Source organism: Tupaia chinensis, unplaced genomic scaffold (genome assembly GCF_000334495.1).
Source record: "Tupaia chinensis unplaced genomic scaffold, TupChi_1.0 Scaffold145889_1, whole genome shotgun sequence".
Lineage (NCBI taxonomy): Eukaryota > Metazoa > Chordata > Mammalia > Scandentia > Tupaiidae > Tupaia > Tupaia belangeri.
The window spans coordinates 1,007,063-1,030,653 of record NW_006205746.1 but is presented as its reverse complement, the minus strand read 5'-3'; the positions used below and the strand labels follow the sequence as shown (position 1 = coordinate 1,030,653).

The 23,591-nt window shown below is 36.6% G+C and overlaps 1 long non-coding RNA gene across 2 annotated transcripts in view; it reads left to right on the top strand.

Annotated features, from left to right (window-relative positions):
• Positions 1–23,591, top strand: part of LOC102479043 (uncharacterized) — a 93,453-nt gene that overhangs the window by 45,575 nt on the left and 24,287 nt on the right. For both annotated transcript variants that reach the window (XR_337422.1, XR_337421.1), the window contains exon 4: positions 4,507–4,577. This is a non-coding gene — a long non-coding RNA (uncharacterized LOC102479043). The remainder of the gene's footprint in view (positions 1–4,506; positions 4,578–23,591) is intronic.

Genomic DNA, 23,591 nt, shown 5'->3' with positions numbered 1-23,591 from the left:
TTATAGTTTCCATTTTTTATATGGCTAGAGGGCATGTACGTATGCACACGAGTGAGGACTCACCAATGGGGCATGGTCATGCCACATCCTTCCATTTTTCCATCCTCTCAGGACCCTGGGCATTAGATGCACATGTGCCTGGCATGTTTTTTAAGTAAGTGGAACCAGACTCCAAACCATGGTTATCCACGTGGCATCCAGCTTCTTACACACAGTACTTAAGTGCTACACTATAGGGCCAGCCCTATAATCTCCATTTCAGACATTATAAGACAAAAAGTTAAATGAAAAAGCTAAAAAAATAATTACCTAGTCTACACGTTTAGTGAGCTGGGGAAAGTGTGCAGATCTTGTATCTCAACAGTGCATACCCTTCCTTGGTAGTTAATGGGGGCTGTTAATTTAAACAGCAATCTGGAGGATGATGTAGGACAATCATCTTGATCTTTTTGATGCTTCTGTGATTAGGCATGATCACTCTATCTTTACAAGTCAGCTATTATGATTGTCCATTTAGATCATGATTCCATGAAATCTTAATTTTTCCAGAAATGTAATGTGTCTAAAAGCAAACCTTCAAACATCACTATAAAATTTATCAGTACTCAGAGATTCTGGATGAAAAAGATCTACTGTTCTATTGCTCTAACTGTTTTAAGTCTGTATGAGCTTAAAGTTCATATCAAGGAGATTCTTCCACCTTTCTTTTCTCCAACCCTTCATATAAAATATTTTCTATAGACTTTGCTACAAAACATAGTGGTACTACAACTGGACCCACATGGAAAGCTCTCTGGATGTTGGATATACACACGTGTGGCCATGATCCAGGCAGGATGACACTAGGGTGGGATTGTGGTATGGAGACTCTGTTGCCAGGGCAGGTAGATCTCTCTCTCTCAAAAGAAATAAATAAACTTAAAAGAACAAACTTGTATTGCACAGTTTCAAAGGAATTTCTTCAGCCTCTTTGAAAGGAATTATAGAGATGGAAATGGAACAACAAAAATTGCATTTCCAGTGCTAATTGTTCACCCTGAAACTGGTAAGCACCAGAGAAGACTCTCATTCCTTATCCTGAAATGTTAGCATATTTAAAGTACCTTGAAAGAGCTGGTTTCTGTCCAGTTGTTGTGATTAGAGAAAAATCCTACTTTTTTTGCCAGGTTGTTGAACTGTAAATGACCTCTTCTAAAAACCTGAGTGATACTAGCATTGGGCTATGCACCTTAGCCTGGTCCTCCATTGCCCTATGTTAATTTTTAAATACACCTTTTTTTTTTTCAATCAATTTAACTGACTTCTATTATAAAAGTCATAGTCAATCTCTGCTATCCAGCTATTTAAAAACTTAAAGAAAAAGATGATGAAAGAGGTGAATGCATTTCATACTTTCCAGTGTGAGTTGCTCCTCTTGTTTAACTAGCTTTTGCATCACCTTGGCTCCAAGCAGTAGTGGTGGTCAGCAGGGCAGCAAGTTGCCTGATTCTAATTCATGCACCTGTTCCTTCACTACCTCCATTACAGTAGTACAGGGTGGAGAATGGAATGGTGAACAGAAATCTGCCAGCACTAAAATTTTATTTTTGGCTGGCTTGGCTGCTTTACCTTCCTGCTGTTGCAACTTTCATCATCAACCTGGATTCCAAGTCATCCCACTTAGCAGGCATTCACTTAACATTGGGCCCTTTGCTTGATGTAACCTTGGCCAGAGGGCTAGATTGTGGGAAATAATGGCTGAGACATGAATCAAAGTTGTTTTTAAGCTACTTAAAACAAAACTACTGGTTGAAATATGCTGACTTTGAGAGCAGGGATTGTCTGCCAGCACATTATACACTTTTTGCCATAAGGGTTGCTGAATGTCCTCAAATTTTTTTTTTTTTCTTTCTGAGGATGAGTAGTGACTATTCAAAGGAGAGAAGAGTAGCAAGAAAATCCCACATTCAAGCTATGGATGAGGAACAGAAACCTGGGTAAAGTTTCTAAGGGTAAAAGAAGTTTTCTGAGAATATAAAAGGGATCCTGAAGTTCCTTTGGGGGATCTCACTTCCTATAGTCCTGGAACACAGGTCATCCAGCCACCTGTGAGGAGCTTCAGAGGGCCAGCTATGGCTGTATGAACATGCCCCTGGGCCGTTGTATGGGATTCACACTTAGCGGGGCCCTGCACTTGGTATAATGCCATGCTGTTACCATCTTGAAATTCTTAATAATTTTTGAACAGAGGGCCCCACATTTTCACTTTGCACTGGATTCTCCAAATTATGTAGACAAATAGAAAGTAGGCTAAACTATCACCAAAATAAACTCCAAACATCATGCCAATGAACACAGCTTTCTACACCGTCAGTCCTTACATGGCTGGTGAAACAGATGGTACCTAGTGGTAGAAAGAAAATAAAACCAGAAACAAATACTGTCTTTGCCAGCACTAATGTATTTGATGCTGTGTTCACACTGGGGTGCTGCGCTTTGGATGGTGATATTGTTGGGTGCAATAACACAAATGTGTCACTCTTGAAGTCAAAGTTTACATTTTGAAACAAGAATATTGAACGATATACTATTAGCTAAAAATAGTCATGTTTTGGCAGCTAATCTCTTACTGGAATGACATGTTTAAAAAAATAGAGGGACCAGCAGGTGGCATGGTGATTAAGGTGTTGGACTCCCACATGGCGAACCACGGCTGAAGTCTTGGACCTGGAGGCTTCCTTTCACATTCCCCTTCTCTCTCTCTCTCACTCTGTCTTATTGGTCAAATTAAAAATAATAATAATAATAACAAATAAAATTAAATAAAGAAATTGTTTTATAATAAAAGAAAAAAAAAGTCTCTTCACTGCCACAAGATAAACCAAATATTTAAATCAGTATTTAAAGAGCATTGCAATGAATAGGCCTCAGCTTTTTAGCCTATCTTGGCATCCCCAAGTCTGTTTAATTCTGCATATACTTTGGGTCTTTTCAAAATTATTTTCCTGTGGAAAAATTTTCTTTCAAACATAAGGGGACTTCAAGAGATTCATGGAACAGTAGAGTTAAAGTTCAAGTTTATTTTGGTGCAAAATTTTTTAAATATATGCATAGTTTTCTCATAATGCATGTGTTTCATGTATCATTTTTCCTGGCAAACTATTCTGTAGACAAAAGCAATATGAAGTTACTACATGCATACCTTTCAGTTGCAAAATGAAGTCAGAGAGCAAAAGTGAGTGTTGGCCATACAGCTGATAAGGCTATAGCTAGGAAGAGATGTGAGCCTGCCTTTCCCAGCGCAAGTATTCGTTACCACCAGATGAGAGGGACTCTGACTCCAAAATGTGAAGTTCGTAGAGAAGAAAAGATAAACAAAGGAAAATATAAACTATAAATAAATAATGAGGAAATAGAAATCCTGAAAAAGGGAATGATTATGAAGAAAACATGTGTGTATGAGTGTGTACGTTTTCTTCTTCATAATCATACACACACTTATGTATATGTTTGTATATGAAAAAGTAGAAATTATAATCACACACACACATGTATATATTTATATATGAAAAAGTAGAAATTATGGGGCCAGCAGATAGTGTGGAGGTTAAGTCCTCTGAAACCCACATGGCCAACCCTGTGGTTTGAGCTAAAGTAGGAGTTCCCTAGGGGGACAGGGTCAGACTGTTTAAGAGTGAAAAGACAGTACAAGACTCATCTCTGAATAGTTCATCACGTTTGGACCTTGGATATTAGTGTGTAAGTTAGAGAAGAATTGAGGTATAGGTCTGTGTGTCCTTCTGAGGACACTTGAATTGAAGGCAATGGGGAAGATACCAAATACATTTCATTTTAAGACAGGGTTTGACAACACTGTCAACTCTTCAGCTCCCAACTCTTAGAGTCATAATTATAAAGAATAATGAGTATAAATTAACATGGACTATTTTACTGGGGCATCCGCAGGGTTGTATTGCATGCCTGTTCTGGGACAGGGACCAGGGTAAATGCTGGTGATGACAATGGCGTTCAAGCACAGTCCTTTCTCCTGCCCTCGTGCTGCTGCAATGCGGGTAGCTTCCAGGCCTAGTCAAAAATGAAAGAAAATTGAAGCCCTCCTTACGTGCTGGCACTGATTGTCCCAGCTGGCTGCCTGTAGCCAATTTTGCTCTTCTGTATTCCACAGATCAATGGGAACCAGGGGACCCTGAGCCTTAGTTACCAAAGCTCTGAATAAAATGAAGGACAAATGGTATTCCCTGCTGCCTTTTTCAGTTTGAAGAAAATTTCCAGTGCTGAAGAACAGCTAAATGCTTCCTTTTGTATTTGTCTGATTGTGGACAGCAGTGGCCAAAGCTGTGAAATCAAGTCAGGAAACAGGCAGGCCCACCAGTGACCCAACAAAACACTCACAATGGGTGCAGATGACAGGGCACATTGACAGCATTGAATGAGATCTTTACATTTCACTCGATAGGGAATCTCATGAAGTGTTCTGTCTCTTGTTTCCTTTTGATCCAACTTTAGTGATTCAACTTTGCTACAAGGAGCCCTGCCATCTTCTCAATTTTCTCGGATCATTCTCCTTCAGTCATCAGGTAAAGATATCTCTTAGATATATAGCAATTGGATTATTCAGTACTTACATGGATTTCTACTATGATCATATTTAAGGTCAAGAAAATAATTCTAGGATCATATGTATAATAACTGATAGGGTAACAATAGAGCCTTAGATTTCAGTTAAAACTTCTGGATTTTAATAAAAAAAGAGTTAATATATGGCTATATAAGTAAACAAGTAATCAAAATACATACAAAAGGATTTTTGGAATTTCAAGTTTCAAAGTTTTATTTTCATCATGATTTTGGTGCTACCTCAAAGCAATGTGGATATATTTGTGTGTGTGTGTGTGTTCAACTATTCAAATTGTAGAATACTGGGTATTTTCATTCTAAGCAGTTGGGACAATGGAGAAATTATCTGAGAAGTTTAAGGGAGAATATATTCCAACTTAACATAAAATAGAGATTGCAATCTTTATCCCACAGTGTATAAATTTGGATTTCAAAAACAAATTATCTACAATTTTCTTTGCTTGAGTTACCAAGATATTGAGAGAAGAAAAAAATTAAACAGAGTCTTACTGCTATGCTATTTATTAATACTTCAGATATTGAGGGAAAAATGTTTTCATTAGAATCTTACTACTATGTCTTGATTATACAGTAAGTAGACTTAATGTTGCATTGAGAAAGTATTTAACTCCTCCACTTACTAAAATACATTTTTCTATGTAGCATATGCATCATTATTTGCAAAGAATAATTCTTTTAATAATAATCACAATGTTAATAACAGATACTTACTTCTATAAATTAACTAATAATTTTAACTTTAATATATTGTTTTAGTTACTTAGAAGACTAAATCTTAGCTTCCACAAAAATAGAAAACAGGGACCAGCAGTTAGTGCAATGGCTATGTCGCTGGACTCCCATGTAGTCGACCGCGGTTTGTGTCCCGGACCCAGTGGCCTAAACTCATGCCGGGCGCGTGTGCATGCATGCCCAAGATCCGGAGAGGAGAATGGAGGAGAAGGGACTGCAGCGTGGCTATCCCCCCGGGAATGACTTCTCACTTTCTGTCTCTGTCTTTCTAGTGAGCGCACGCGCCCTATAGCAAAAACCTCTAAAAAAAAAAAAAAGAAAACGTAATTTTAAAGGCCTCTTCTGAGAGTATTTGTAAACAAGTCATAATGCAGAAGAAACAGCTCCTCAAAAACCATACCTTGTTTAAACTTCCATCCATTAATTTTTTTTATCGCTTAGTTTTGTTATAGCTCCTTAATAAAGATATTCATCAAGAAAAATGTCTTCATATTATTTACTATATGACTAAAACTTTTTCAGTCTAGAAATAGAAATATTATTTTATCTCTCTATCCCTATATATATCAGGTTTGTTGTCTAGTGTAGTTATTTGACATATAGTAAAACACAGAGATGTTAAGTATAAATTTCAATGCTATAAATGCTTGCTGTCATCACTCAAATCAAGATAAATAACATTTCCTTCATGTTGCTGATTTTCTCACACTCCTTATTGCTCTTTCCTGCCACCCAGAGAGTCAAATCATAACTTTATTTTAAGAGGTTTTTGCCATAGGGTACATACAGTGACTGGAGAGAGACACAGAGACCGAAGTAAGAAATCCCCCCCCAGGGGGATGGCCATGCTGCAATTCCTTCTCCTCCATTCCCTTCTCTGGATTTTGGGCATGCACGCACATGTACCCACGTGAGTTTCAAGCCACTGGGGCTGGGATTCTAACTGCAGCTGGCCACATGTGAGTTCAGTGACGTAATCATTATGTCATCTTCTGACTCCTAAACCATAACTTTAATTTTAACAGTATAGATTAATTTTCTTTTTTATGAAGTTTGTATATATTGAATTGTGTATGTACTGGTTTATGTCTAGCTACTTTTCAATAATATAATATTTTCACAGTTAATCTATTTTGTATGGTTTAAGGGTATGTTCCTTCTAGTTCTGAGTAGCTGTCCATTTTATGAATTTATTTATTGTGTTAATAGAAATTTGGGAAGTTTCAAGCTTTGGCAAATTGTGAATAATCTATCAATAATTATGTATGAATTTTTTATGAATTATTTCGGTTTTTAAATATAAATCTAGATGTAGAATTGTTGGATCATAATTATATTAGAAACTTGAAAATAGTTTCTATGTGGTTGTATCATTTTACACTCTACCTTTCTTATCTAAGAGGTCTAGTTTATTACATCCTCATCAACACTTACAATTGTTAGATTTTTGTCATTAACTATTTTCTGGATGTGAAATGGTGTCCTATCTTGGACTTAATTTATATTGCATTTGTAACCACTAATGTCAAGCTTTTATGAAATACTCATTAACTTTTCATAATGTGTGAAGTAACTGTTCACAAGTGTTTTGCCCACTTTTTAAGTTGAGTTGTCTTCTTTTTTTATTTTTATTAAATTTATTTATTTTTGTATGTACATTCAATTGCATTGTTTAGCTTAAAATGTGAACATTTCAATATGTGAACATTTCTCCCCAGTCCCGTTGATCAAAATATCTTCAACCGATAACACCACACTTCCCCATCCCATCAATGCTCTACCTCCGTATCCCTTCTCCAAATATCCTTTGTTAGGGCCCCCTCCTCCACATACACCTCATCTGACATTCACACCCATCTCTTGTGTTTGTACAACCGTTAGTCAATCAGTTTCAGTCATAGAATGCAGACATTCAGTACATGTTAAGTGGGGACATACAATGTCTCTCCTTCATAGCCTGGCTTGCCTCACTCAGCAGTAAATCTTCCATATTTTTCCACTTTCTGTCAAAAGTCAGGTTTTGTTGGTTTTTAAGGCTGAGTAGTATTCCATAGAGTATATGTGCCACAGTTTTTCAATCCATTCCTCCATACAGGGGCATTTGGGTTGGTTCCATGACTTAGCAATTGTGAAAAGTGCCGCAATAAACATCGATGTGCAAGCACTTTTCCAATGAAGAATTCTTTTGTCCTTTGGGTAGATACCGAGGAGTGGGATTGCTGGATCATATGGTAGATCTATTTGTAGATTTTTGAGGAATCTCCAAATTATTCTCCACAGTGGCTGGACCAATTTACATTGCCACCAGCAGTGTAAAAGAGTTCCCCGTATGTCATCTTTAGAGAGTGTTTTATTCAACTCCTTCTCCCATCTTTTAATGGGATTGATCCTCTTTTTTCCAAACAGCTTCTTTAGTTCCTTGTGTATTCTGGTTATCAGTCCCTTATCTGATGCAAAATTTACAAAAATATTTTCCCATTCTGAGGGCTGTCGATTCACATTAATTACTGTGTCTTTTGCCATGCAGAAACTTCTTAGTCTGATGTAATCCCACTTGTCTATTTTGGGGATGATCGACTGTGCTTTGAGGGTCTTATTTAAGAAGTCTTTCCCTCCACTAATGTCTCCCAGAGTTTCCCTAGTGTTTTCCAGGAGCAGCTTTATAGTTGAGTTATTGTCTTATTATAATTTGAATTTGTCCTGGATAATAGTCTTTTGCCGGATACATACTGTGAACATTTTTTCCAGTTTGGGCTTACCCTTTTTTTTTTTTTTAAGAGATATTTTCGCTATAGGGTGCATGTGCTTGTTGGAGAGACAAAGAGAGACAAAGAGAGACAGAGAGACAGAAGGTGATAAATCACCCCCCAGAGAGGATGGCTACACCACAATCCCTTCTCCTCCATTCTCCTCTGGAGATTTTAGGCATGCACACACATGTGTCTGGTATGAGTTTTAAGCTGGTGGGTCTGGGATTCGACCTGTGGTTGACTATTTGGGAATCCAATGATGTAACCATTACATCATCTGCTGGTCCCAAGCTTACCCTTCCCTGTTGCTAATTGCAACTTTTAAATGAACACTTAATTATGGTGAAGGTGATTATGGTGAAGGTTAATTTAACAAATCTTTCTTGTACAATTAATATTTAAGAAAATCTTTAGTCTCTGCCTATATTTCATTTATTAAAGAAATTCTTCCATGTTTTTTCTGAAAGCTTTATAGATTTAGCTTTATATTTAGGTCTATAATCAATCTAAAATTAATTTTTCTATATTCCATAAAGTGAGATTTGAGGTCTTTTCTTCAAAGAGTAAGTTGCCATGGCATCAGCTGTTAAAAAATGTTCAACATATCCATAAAATTGCATTGATATTTACATCAAAAATCAGTTGAACACATGATGTATGTGTTCATTTCAGTACCTTTGGTTATTTTCTTTTCATTTATTTGTGTATTCTTACATGAACACCACACTGCGTAATTTCTGTAGATTCAGGGTGAGTTATGAAATTGGTTATAGTAAGTCCTCCAAGTTTATAATATTTCTTCAAGATTGCCTTAAATATTCTAGGTCCTTTGTCTCTTCGTGTAATTGATACAATAAGCTTGTCAATTTCTGTTTTTAAAAAGCTTTTGGAGTTTTAATTGGGTTTCATTGATTCTATAAATCATCTTGAAAATAATCTGTTTTTAATAATGAATCTTCTTACTCATATCCAGATCAATTCTGTGTTTGTTCCATTCTATCAGTACTATTATATAGATTTCAGTATAAGTGACTTTCAGTAAAATATCTTGTTCATGTGTCAGTACATTTATTTTTAGCATGCTTATTCCTTTTTATGATGTTATTACAACTGGTATTTCAAATATTTCACTTCCCAATTGTTTCTTGATTCTGTGTGTGTCTGTATTATATTGACCTTGTATTCTGTGCCTATGCCAAGTTTGCTTTTTAGTTCTATTAATTAATTTGTAAATTCCTTTACATTTGTTACTGTACATAGTCACATGATTTTCTCTCCTTTAGTTATGCTTTTAATTTATTTACTTATTTTACCATATTAACCAGGACCTCCAGCACAGAGTTGAATAGAAGGTGTATGAGAAAGCACCTTTTTGCCTGGATTCTGATCTTCATAGGGAAAGCATTTGATTTTTTAAAATTAAATATGATGTTAGTGTTAGGACATATGTAAATGCACTATCTCTTCAAGATGTTCTTTTTTTTTAATTTTTAAATATTTTTCTTTAGTACAAATAGGTGTTGAATTTAGTCAAACGCTTTGTCAGCATTTAAAATGATGTAATTTCTTTTTTTTAAGAATTATTTTATTTAACTTTATTTATTCATTCATTTATTTCACTTTTTAAATTTGACCAGAGAGGGACAGAGCGAGGGAGGGGGGAGTGAGAGAGCAAGCCTCCAAGTCCAGGACTGGTGGTCGGCCATGTGGGAGTCCAGCGTCCTTAACTACCACACCACCTGCTGGCCCCTAAAATGATGTAATTTCTTTATTATTTTTAAAATATGTATTTATTTATTTAATTCCATTTGTTATTATTATTAGTTTTTAATTTGACCAGAGACAAACAGAGAGTGAGAGAAAGGGAAAGTGAGAGAGCAAGCCACGAGGTCCAAGTTCAAACTGTGGTTGGCCATATGGGAATCCAGCACCTTTAACCACCACCATACCACCTCCTGGCCCTATTATTATAATTTTTTTATTTTTAGAGGTTTTTGCTATAGGGCACGTGCGCTTGCCAGAAAGAGACAGACAGAAAGCGAGAAATCACACACCCACACCCACCCCCCCGGGGGGCAATGACCACCCACAATCCCTTGTCTTCCATTCTCCTCTTGGGATCTTGGGCATGCACGCACAAGCACCCAGCATGAGTTTAAGCCACTGGGTCTAGGACTTGAACCACGGTCGACTCCATGGGAGTCCGGCAACATAGCTGTTACATCAACTACTGGTCCCTATTATTATTATTTTTTAACTTACAACTTAATCTGTTAATGAGGTAATTACATTGACTTGTTTTTGAATATTAATCCAATATTGCATTCATCACTTGACTGTAATGTATTATTCAATGTATATATCTGTAGACTAAATAAGCTTATATTTTAAGATATTTTTATTATTGATGGAGGGCGTGTGAACTTACCACAGCAAAACAGAGAAAGAGGGAGAGTGGGAGAAAGCATCCCTCAATGGGGCATTGTTATGCTACAATTCCTTCTCCATTTCTTCATCCTGTCAGGATTTTGGGGAACGCATGTGCATGGGCCCAGTATAATTTTTAAAGCTGCATGGGATGAAATTTGAATTGTAAAATCTATTTGGGATCCAACTTCTTTAATCACCAGGCTACAGGATTGGCCCAATAAGCATATATTTTACAAAGATTTTTGCGTCTATGTTCATGAATAGTGTTGGTTTGTGTGTTTTTTTTTCCTTTTACTATCTGTCTATATCATATTTTATTATAGTATAAAATACTGAGACCAGCACAGGGTTATGTTGCTGGACTCCCACATGGCCAGCTGTGGTTCTAGTCCCAAACCTGGTACCTTGAAACTTAGGCCAGCTCATGTGCATGCATGCCCAAGATCCTGAGAGGAGAATGAAGGAGAAGATACTGTGGGGTGACCATCCGCCCTGGCAGGGGTGATTTCCCATTTTTCCTCTCACTGTCTCTGTCTCTCTCTAGCAAACACATGTGCCCTAAGGCAAAAACCTGTAAAAAATAAAATTGTTATGCATTTATAGGCATTATATTTATTATGGTTATATATCATTGGATATATATTTATGTGTAGATTTTAGCTATACTTCTTACTTATAGTATCTATTTTATATAATATTTTCTTTATTATCTGGTATGATGACCTTCTCAAGTAATGAGGAAAATTTTCACTTTGTTTCATAATCTGACTAGAGTTACTATTAACATTATGTCTTCCTTAAATGGATTGTAGAATTCAGCCATGTGGTCATCTGGGCTTAGAGAGAAGCAATTAAACTATATGAAGGAAGGGAACCAAGATATCTTAGGACATCAGTATGAAGGTTTTCATTGCAGAATGTCATGGGCAAGCTCAAAATTCAAAATGGCTATACACTTAAGAAAAAAAAATTCTGGATTATTTTTCTTTCTTTTTTTTTTGGAGAGGTTTTTTTTTTTTTTTTTTTTTTTTTGCTATAGGGCGTGTGCACTCGCCAGACAGACAGAGAGACAGAAAGCGAGAAATTACTCCCCAGGGGGGATGTCCACGCTGCAGTCCCTTCTCCTCCGTACTCCTCTCGGGATCTTGGGCACGCACGCACACGCACCAGCATGAGTTTTAAGCCACCAGGTCCGGGACTTGAACCGCGGTCGACTACGTGGGAGTCCAGCGACATAGCCATTATGCTAACTGCTGGTCCCATGGATTACTTTTCTTAAGACCCAACTTTCTGGGGAAACAAGTGTAATTATTGATGTTTAGGTCAAGTACCAGATCTGCTAGCCAGAAGTTAGATGAGGAGGTACCCCAGAGAATGGCATTACCAAAGGGAATATATTGAAACATGTAATTGCAATTCCCAAAGAAAATAAAGTGCTATTATAGAGAGAGAAGGGTAAAGCAGTATAATCTCATTATAATCATCAACTAGTCTTAAATTCTTCTCTTTTTTAAAATTTTTAATATTTTAACTTTTTTTACGGTTGTCAGAGGGCACATGAACTCGCTGGAGACACAGAAAGAGAGGGAAAGGGAGAGAGAAAGTGAGAAAGCCCCACCTCCCATGAGAGATGGCATTGCCACAATTCCTTCTCTTCCATCTCTCCTTCCTCTTAGGATTTTCTGCACATATGCACACATGCTTGGTGTGTTTTTCAAGCCACCAACTCTGGGACTCAAACAACGCAGTCATATATGTGAGATCCAGCTGCCTTAACTACCACCCCACCTGCTAGCCCTATAATTCTTTTTATTTTTTCTTTTTAAGTTTTTGCCATAGGGCACGTGTGCACCCTATAAAGCAACAGAGAGAGGGAAAGTGAGAAATTATCCCCCCAAGGGAGGATACCCACACCACAATCCCTTCTCCATTCTCTCAGGATTCTTGGCATGCCTGCACAAGTGCCCAATGTGATTTTCAAGCCCCCAGCACTGGGCCTCTAACCATGGTCTGCCATGTGGGATCCAGCACCTTAACCACCATGCCACCTACTGACCTTGGCCCTAGAATAGTTTTATAAAAATGCTTAGCTTTTATAATTATAGAGAGTTGAAAATCGAGTTGTTAGGAGAAGGGGTTCATTTCCCTAAATCTATACCAAACTGCTAATTAAACCATAGTCTTTCCTCAAAGCAGTTTTTGGTGAGAGAAAGAGTTGACTCCTTTCAGAATGTATACGGCAAAAGCTGTGTGAGAGGCTTTCAGAAAGTTCATGGAAAATGGAATTAAAGTATGAGTTTATTTTGTTGCAAAAATTTTTTTGGAAATCCATACATAGACTTTCCATGAACTTTTTGAGAACCTCCTGCTTGTGTATCTTGAGTAGATGAGCTTAGGTTCCTCTTAACAACCTGTATTCTTTTAAAACTTCAAGGGAACTTAGAAACATTTTAATTGCTCATTACTGGAGTTAATACTATGACTGCTTTCTAACCATTATCGTAAATAATAATTTTTATTAATGTAATGACACCAAACACTAATCTTTTAACTCAAAGTACAAAAAAAGCATATACATAGTTACTCAATAAAGGAGGGGGAAAAATCTTGACAATTTAAAACCCTACAACCAAAGTTAAACTATTTATATTTTCACAGCATGAGTAAATGCTAAATTTTTAAAAAATTTCATGTGCTAAATGAGATTCCTTAGTTCTTTCTAAAACTGTAAAAAACTTCCGCCAAGAAATGGAATAGAGACTTCTTTTCTTAAGCAATTTGTATTGTATAGCTTTATAAAAAATGCACATCAATGGTCCTTCTATGGCAAATAAAATAATAGTAATAAGAAAGAGATGGTGATGTTAACAAAGAATTTCCTGATGTTTGAATGTAATTGTTTAAAATTTATGTGTTATGGGGCCACCAGGTGGTGCAGTGGTTAAGGCGCTGGACTCCCACATGGTCAACTGCTGTTCGAATCCTGGATCCAGTGAATTAAAACTTAAGCCAGGCATGTGTGCCTCTGTGCTCAAAATCCTGAGAGGAGAATGAAGGAAAAGGGATTATGGCATGGCCTGGGAGATGATTTCTTCCTTTCTGTTTCTCTATCTCACTCTGTGTCTCCAGTAAGCACATATATCCTATAACAAAAATTTCTCAAAAAAATAAAAATGTTCTGTTTTAAATCAGTTATGGATTTAACTAGTCCTCAACCCATAATTCAAAGAAGATTCTCTATATGTGAGATTAAATACATATTATGGACAAACATGAACAAAATATTTGTTTGGTATTCTGGAATACCATATAATTCATGAACAAAAGTAGATCTCAGAGATTGTTCTAGGCACAGTTTCTGATTTTATCCATTATAATATTAGTCCTAAAAAAATGAAATGATTTTTCCCCATTTTACTCAGTTATTAGGCTAAGAAACAAGAACTTCAGAACTTCAGATTCACTTTATAATATTATTTCCATGCTGCCTCTGTGTGGATAATTAAATAATAATGATGGCATTTAGCAATTTTTTTTTTTGTTAGAGAGAGATATTTTTGCTATAGGGTGCATGCGTTCACCAGAGAGACAGAGAAAGAAAGTGAGAAATCATCCAGAATCATGCCAGAATCCCTTCTCTTCATTCTTCTCAGGATTTTGGGCAGGCATGCTCATGTGCCTGGTGGGAGTCTCAAGTAGATGGGTCCAGTACTCAAACCACTGTTGACGATGTGATAATCCAGTGACAGCCATTATACCATCATCTGGTCCCAAAAGATATTTTTAACATGACATACAAGATGCTAAATGGTTTAAACAATTTTCTGAATTTTCATAATAATCCTATGAGATAGGAATCCTAGGTTTAGGTATTATTAGAGAATATTCTACACTCTCTTTGCTTCCTCCCTAATGCAATTCCTCTTCCAAGGCCTAGTATCATTCACTCTTCCCAACATAACTGCTACTTCTTATCCTAAATGAAATTCTCTCTTTTTATTCTGATCTTTTATAACTGACTTTTGACAAATTTTGTTGCCAACAGGAGGTTGTCATATGAGGATAGCATACTGTTTTATCTTGTTAGGGGAGGATTTCTTTTTCCATCAGCTATAAGTTAACGTCCTCGGGGGCAATGCCTGCTTCTGTATCTTCTCCATGCCCTGCATGGTGCCCTCTTTGCCTGTAGTAGATGATTGGCCAATAGAACTGACTTAAAAGGTACTATGGACTAGATAGGCAATGGAATTAAAATTGTTCTTTTACACATAGTGGATTGTTACTTCTCATATGTTTGATACTTATCTCAGCATGAGAGGAATTGAGTTTCAAAGTCAACAGTCCCTTATAACCCAGCATCCACTCCAAAGATAAGATACAGACCGCTTGGAGTAGAATAGGGTGGGAGAGAGACTTATTAGACACTAGCAACAATAAAAACAAAAATAAAACAAAAGTACAGCTTAAGGGCATGTCTTTAAAAAGCACATTCCAGAGAGCTGAATTATATTGTACAAATCACTTAACCTCTATCACCTATTTATACCTGGGCTGGCAAACAATCAATTCTAAGTCTAGTTTCAGTCTTACAACTAATTTTTTGTCAACGTGAAGAATTTACTTACTCACTGGATTTCAGTTTCTTTGGCCGTTAGAGGAGGAAGGTGGGCAAATGAACTAAACCTAGCAAGGCTCCCTCAAGCCCACCTCCAAACATCAAACTAAGCATCTCACTGAATGGGGATGAAAAATTTTGATTTAAACATTTTTCCCCTCAACTTCATACCTGCTTCTCACTTTTCTGACTCTCATAGCTGCTGCTTGTTTTCTTATTTGGTAACACAACATTGAAGCCAGGCCAGTTGCAACTATCACCAAGTTGAGATTTAACAGCATATGTGGTTATGTTCCAGGATGCTATCTGAACTCTAGACATAGAAAACAATATTTAAGTACAATCTCTTTATCAGCTACATACTCTTATTTAAAAGCAAACAAAATCCTTCTGTGCATTAGGTTTCTTTCCTCTATCAGCTTCCTGATCACCCTGTGAGAACTGACACTTGACAGAAGTAAATGGCTTACCATGTGAACTAATACATCATGGCTCCAATAAGGAGATAGAATTTGCCAAGTGAGTGGGAGTTCTATTTTAACTATAATTAAGCTTCTTCATTTTTATGTTCTTCATATTTATGTTCTCAGAACACAATGGGAATCTGAATCATCCCTCATACAGTAATTTGGACCATGGCAGGACAATATCTCAGCCACCCCCATTCTCATCTTATATCCATTGAATATTATAAAAACTTTACTGTCTTTTTAATTTTTTCATTTTCTATGATATTTAGAGAGAGTTTTCTGCTTAGACTTTCATTTTCAAACGTTAAACTCCTAAGACAGATGAACATTTAAACAATAAGACATCTGGTACACAAAGATGCTACTAGCCAGGGATTCACCATGGAAACCACCTAAGATGTAGATTATGAAGATGAACAACTTTGAGATAATTTCTTCTCAGAGATGTGGCATTTTGTTTCATTGATTCATATGCTGAGGCATCTTTTAGAGGAAATGCTGTCAGAGGCACAGAAGTTTCACCCTAATGTGATTCATTGTGGAGTAAAATTCAAAACAAGCTAGACCTAAGTCATTTCCCTTTGAAGGAATTAGAGAATCATGGAAGAAAAACAACAAACAAAATATCCCCAAAACACAGACACACACAAATTCCTGCTAAAATATATGACTTGGAAATTTAATCAAAGTTGTACCTCAGGAAAATAATTATATTAAGGCTGCAAGAGCAGAGCCAGCAGGTGGCATGGTGGTTGATAGGCTAGACTCCCACATGTCCAATCTTGGTTTGAGTCCTGAACCTAGTACCTTGAAAATCACGTCAGGCACATGTACGTTCATGCCCAAAATCCCAGGAGGAGAATGGAGGAGAAGGGATTGTGGCATGGCCATTACCCCATGGTGGTGGGGGTGGGGGAGTTTCTTACTTTCCCTCTTACTATCTCTCTTTGGCAAGTGTAGCCCTATGACAAAAAAAAAAATCATTATAAAAGAAGAAAAAACAAAGAAAACAAAAGACTGCAAGAACATCTGTCATTTCAGATGTTGTGTCATGTAATTTCTACATGGAATTAATCATCAGATAAGAATTGTCTTTCCAGTTGCCCCTACACATTAATTAGCAATTAATGTTAAATGTAAACTGTAGGATAAACCAAATATAGAGCAATTACTTTGTATATAAATTATATGCAATATAATCAATGATTGAACTATACTTTAAGAAATATAGTGAGTCTTAGGGCTGGCAGGTGGCATGGTGGTTAAATGCACTGGAATCCCACATGGCCAATCACAGTTCAAGTACTGGACCTGGTGGCTTGCTTTCTCAATTTTCCTCTCTCTCCCTCTGTCTCTCTCTGAACAAACTAGAAAATAATAATGAAGTTCCATTTAAAAATATAATTTAAAAAATATAAAAAGAAATATAGTATCTTTAAAAAAAAAAAAAAAAGTCAGATGATGGACCAGCAGATGGTGTAATGATTATGTCAATGGACTCCCAAGTAGTCAACCATAGTTTGAGTTCCTGACCCAGTGGCTTAAATTTCGCTCCAGGCACATGTGTGTTGGTGCCCAAGATCCCCGAAAGGAGAAGAGATTGTGACATGGCCATCCCCTTGGAGGGTGATTTCTCACTTTCTGTCTCCGTGTCTTTCTGTCTTTCCATTGAGAATATACATCCTATGGCAAAATAACTAAAAAACCAAAATAGTCAGATGAAATATAATTAGTGAATACAAAAATGAATGAACTGGAAGAGACTTCAAAAACTCATCTGGTCCAGTTGGAAGTCTTAAACATACATGTCTTCCAGCAGTTATGTCTAAGACATTTAAGACAGATACTTGTTCTCGTCTTAAAGTTCTCCAGGGTCTCAAGTCTCAAGAACCTGATTTAATTACCTTATTAACCCACCAAAATCTCTCCTGTAGCATCTTCATAGTGTCTTCCTTGGTTTATATTAACAATCATGCCATCATTTCAACAATTTATTCTGGGGTCCTTTGGGATTACTTTTCTCTGACCATGAATTCTTGAAATATGGGTGTCTTTAGAAAGTTCATAGAAAATGCATATTTAAAGGAAATTAAAAAAACAACTATTTGTGGATTTCAAAAACTTTTTTGCACCAAAGTTAACTTGTGCTTTAATTCCATTTTGCCTTAGTAGGAAATAGCTTCCACCTACCTTATGTTAAATTCCAAGGAAAATAGCATTTACATTTGCAATATACAAAATCACTTCACATGCATCATTTCATTAACTATACAACATAGAAGAATGAAATCCTCATGTATATTTCCAAGATTATGTAAACTGTGTATCCACATAGATTAAGGTACTGGTAAATAAACCAATTAGGAACATTGGGTGCCATCCTTGGGGCATACTAGACACAGAGCTATATGTTTTGCCATATAATTTTAGGTATCTTACCTGTCTAAATATACTTCCCTGAGACTATTACCTCCATTTTATAGTTAGGAAAATCAATTTCATAAGTATATGTTTTCCAAAGACCATATAGCTGATAAGTAGCAAAGCTGAGATGTGAACACATATCTCTGCAATTAATTGCAGAGATTTTTCTTCTTTTAAACATTGTCTTCTGATTGGTATTCTTTCTTGATACAGAGATATAAAATGTCACAAAGTAATAATTTTTTTTTGAGAAGTTTTTTCGCTATAGGGTGTGTGTGCTTGCCAGACAGACAGAGAGAGACATAGACAGAAAGTGAGAAATCACCCCCCGGGGGGATGGTCACGCCGCAATCCCTTCTCCTCCATTCTCCTCTCGGGATCTTGGGCACACACACACAAGCGCCTGGCGTGAATTTTAAGCCACCGGGTCCGGGACGCCAACTGCGGTCAACTACATGGGAGTCCAGCGACATAGCCATTACGCTAACTGCTGGTTCCCACAAAGTAATAATTTACAGTGATCATATTAGGTAATGTTTGAACTGATGCTTAACATAAGACATGTAAAATAGTAAGTGCTCAATAATTGTTAGCTATTGTTGACATCATTAAGATTAAATGCACAATAGAGGAATCAAACAAGTGGGCTGAAATAATTAAAGGCAATAGAAAGTATTTTCATCTACTGTAAATCTAGTAACTCTTTAATAAAACTTTTACAAAAAAATACTTAAAATGAAATTCATGTTACATAGGAAAAACTTCAAATTGACTTAGAAATCTGAATGCCAAAAGTACAACATAGGAAACTTCTAGGACTTGCAGGAAGCTTGATATTTGGTAATAATCACAGGTCTGTATTTCTGAGTGTAGTGCTGCAAGTAAATTAGGTAAATTATTATAGTGGACATCAGATACAAATGTCTACTGCTGTGAAATGTCTAATATTTCAAAATCAGTTCTTTGATTTTCTCTCAGAGAGAAGAAGAATGAATAATTTATTCATCTCTTGACTATGAACATCATTATGAGATGCTTCTGATAAAAAGACTTTTCACTTTTAACCCCTTTGCTTTTAAAAGTACTGAACCTAATGCTATAAGAAATTCTGTTTTTTTGCATTAAGGAACTGTAAATGCATTATTTCTCACTATTTCCAAAAGTTTGACACTGCCTTTCTTCCTAATATGAAAACTAGAAACGGGGTGTTCATACTGCATTCACTCACAATAGTGAATTAAAATGTAAGATTTTCGGATTCTAGTTCAGCATTGACACTTATTTATTTTTTGATCAAGTAATTTAAATCGTTTCTCAATTCCCTTGCCAAACATCAGTTCTTTCTATTTACAGGATTGTGTGACTTGATCAGCTAATTTAAGTGAAAGCATGTTCGAAAATAAGATATTATTCCCCCAGAATACAGAGTTCTATAAATACTAAGCACTTCCTTACTATGCCTTTAATTTCTGTTTCTTTTTTGCTTTAAAAGAGTGTATTTATGTTGACTGATCAATATTATATCCCCTTCTCGCTCTCTTTTTTTAATACATTTTCTTTGTTTGTAAAACTCTTACACATTTTTTATATTCTGAGTCAAATGTTTCTTCCTCTGAAAATCCTTGTTCAAATTTCCAAAGCCCAGTTGATCACTTAGTCAATCTGTTTTATCATCTCTGGCTTAATAATTATCTTGCTGAAGTTCAAGACATATATTTACATATCCATTTCTTTTTCTGGATTGAGAGCATCACACAGATTATGTTACAGTCCCCTCAAATACAATATCAAACACAAAGTCCTAAAGTTACAAGAACTTATCACAGTAAGCATTTATAATGTTTATGATATATAAATAGAATTTATAAGTCCAAAGCCTAACTCCAAGACCATACATTTTAATTATTTACCTCACTCCTACTCTTCCAGTAGACATTGAACCTTGAGCATGTTAATGACTTTGAGCCTGTTTCCACATCTGTAAAATAGGAATAAGAACACTACTATGATGGGGAAGTGCTCGCATCCACATGCACGCACACACACACACACACACACACACACACACACATACACACACACAGATTATACATATCTATATCTATCTATCTATCTATCTATCTATCTATCTATCTATCTATCTATCTATATTTGCAGAGGGCTCAGCACATAATAATTATTTCATTAATGTGAATTAATACTTCTCTGAAATAATTTCACACCTATATTCACACATTGTATTTACATGGCCAGTCATTCTTCCTCCACTTCATCCACCTGACTACCAGCTCTGCATCTGCTTACTCAGCTCCAAGCTCTTTCCCAAGTTTCTAAGTGGTCCTCCACCTCTACCTCTTGACTCTGCCTCCTGCTTTTGTAAACCTTGAACATATTAACCACTTTGAGTCTCTGTTTCCATATCTGTAAAATAGTGATAAGAATACCAGATGGACCACTTGGTGGTATGGTGATTAAGGTGGCTGAATTCACATGACTTACTTCATGGTTCACGTCCCAGACTCAGCACCTTAAAAATCACACAAGTACATGTGCATTCATGCCCCAAATCCCAAGGGGAGAATTGAGGAGAAGGAATTACAGCATGGTCATGCCCTGAGGGATCTCACTTTCCCTCTCTCTTTTTCTTTCTCTCTGCCTTTTTCTGGCGAGTGCACATAACTTATAGCAAAAATTAAAACAAACAAACTAAAGAAAAAAAAAGAAAACACACACACACACACACACACACAAAAACACATGTATTTTTGAAAAATTCTTTGCAGAGGCTTAGCACATAATAATGTTATTAATGGGAAATGTTATTATTAAATTGATACATTTTGACGGTAAGGTTTTAAATTATCATTCTGACACAACCTTAGCCCTCAGCTAACTTTAGGCAAATTTCGGCTTCTGTGTGTATACGTCTCCCTTAAACACACATGCTCATGTGTGCAGGCACACACACACATATCTTCCATGCTAGGATGAAAAAGAGGAAAATGTCACTGCACCTGAGGAATTTACTTTTCAGTGAACAGGTGTAGTGTACTTCCAAAAGCAGCACTGGACACCACTCCAAGGTTTGCCTTTCCTGAAAGTGATCTATTCAGCAGCTCACTGAACCTAGGCCCTGCTAAATAGAGATGCTTGATTAACAGCAATCAGTTGTTCAACTTATTGCCAGTGTAGAGGCACATTGTTTTTAGTCTTAAATACCTTTACAGCTCTGTATATTTTGTAAGGTATTTTTTTTTTCTTTTGAACCTTGTAACTACCAGCAAGGAGAAGGGGAAAAGGCATTAAATTTATCTTCATTTGCATAATAAAGTCTCCAGGGCTCAATCAGTTTAATTCCTTACCCAGGATCACAGAACTAAGAACAAAATAATGGTAGTCTCTGTTATCATTCATTGAGTTTTTATTATGGGATGGCAACATGGTTAGTGGTCTCCATGCATTGTCTACGGGTAAGAGATCGGCACTTTGTTCATTTTAGAACTAGAGAAACAAAGGATCACAGTTGAAAAGTGCTTTGGCACAAAACCCAGAGACAAAATGTGAAACAAGAGCTGATCTTAAAGCCTGTGCCCAACTATGCATCCTCGCAGGTATTGAGTCCCAGTGGTTAGCCTGTGGGCTCTGGAGTGTGGCTGCCTTAGTTTGAGTTCTGACTTCTTCACACTAGCTGTATGACATTGGAAAAGATCATCTAACTCTAAATATCTATAAAATAGTGACACGATAGCCCTTACCCCAAGATCTTAGACTGACTTAGTGCTATGATAATGGTAAAAATTTTAATAAAGTGCATATTACATTCTAAATTATGCCTATTATTACTATTTCTATATATTGGCATACCAGTTTTCTTTTTCTATTTCTTGTTCATTGTTCTCGTATGGCTTTTAAATATCTTAGACTAATATCATTTGAGTACGAAAGAAAAACCATGGTATCATACCTGGATGGTACCATGGTATCATACGAGGATGGTACAGGGTGATTTTATACATTGTCCTCAACCCACCCAAAAGACTCTTTTTTTCCTCTGGAATTCTTTCAAGTCAGTAAAGACTTGACTGTTCACTAAAGCTACCTTCTTCGGAGAGGCCTTCCTTCTCTTAAATTGAAGAAGAGGATGTCTATGAGAATGAGGATAAAAAATGAAAAAGATTATGGCCCATGTCTCGGAGGAAAATGTCCCTTTTATTAGAAACAGATTAAAGGAAAGAAAATCCATCTTGCAAGATCATGAAAATCTGGAAGAGGCTAAAGTTGATTTATTTATTTAAGATTTATATCCAGTCTACTTCCATAAAGGATTCATGGTGGAAGTAGACTGGGCTAAAATAATTTTCTTGTACTGTGTTTCAGACTGGAATTAGAAGTTCGTTTTCTAACATATGAAGTTAAGCTGATTACAGAAAATGAGCTATTGAAAATCAATACCATAAAACCATTCCATTAGTACCTGTAAAGTCATCCCAGGATTATAAGTAATATTTATATTCTCAAACATTGACATTGTTAGGAAATGAGATGCAGAACATTTGCAAGGGACACAGCCACCTGTGGTTGCTTGGCTCTGATGATTAAAGCATGTCACTAATGAGGCCAAGGTCATGGGCTTGCTCCCTGCATAGCACAATTATCTCTTCCCATTCTGGAGCTATGAATGGAATGAGGTTCCTGTGGCAGCCACCTTCCTTTAATATGCAGAAGTCACTGAAAGAAAGAGAGTATTCCTGAATGGTGACAAATGCACTCACACTACTGGACAAGCACTCCCAAAGAGCATGGCATGATGCTATACTCTTTCTGTTGGAAAGGGATTTGGCATCCACTTATGCATGAGCTAACTCTCTCTCTCTCACACACACACATACACACCGTCCAAGAGGAAGAATGATGAAGAGGAACAATACATGGAAGAAAAGGACTTAAATTTTATAAAGACAGGAAGTTCAGATCAACTCCTGGTTTTGACAGGTACAAGTCATGTACCACATAAGGATGTTTTGACTACATATATGGTGATGGAGCCATAGGATTATTTTTTTAAAGAATTATTTTATTTAACTTTATTTATTATTATTATCATTGTTATTTTCCAGTTTGATCAGAGAGAGACAGAGAGAGAGAGGAAGTGAGAAAGCAAGCCATCAGGTCCGAGACTCGAACTGTGGTCAGCCATGTGGGAGTCCAGCGTCCTTAACCACCATGCCACCCGCTGGCCCGAGCCATAGGATTATGATTGGCTATACCATATAGCCAACCTAGTGTGCTATAGTAGGCTATACCATCTAGTTTGTGTAAGTACACACCATGATGTTAGCAGAATGACAAAATCACCTAACAGTGCACCTCTCAGAACCTATCTCTGCCACTAAGAGATACAGGACTGTAATGGCAAGTGAGGCCTTGGTGAGTAACTTGCCTCAGTTTTCAGAATTATAAATGTGAGTGATTTATTTACCTTAAAGGAATGAGTAGATAATGAATGGGGTAATATATGAAAGCTCCTCTTGT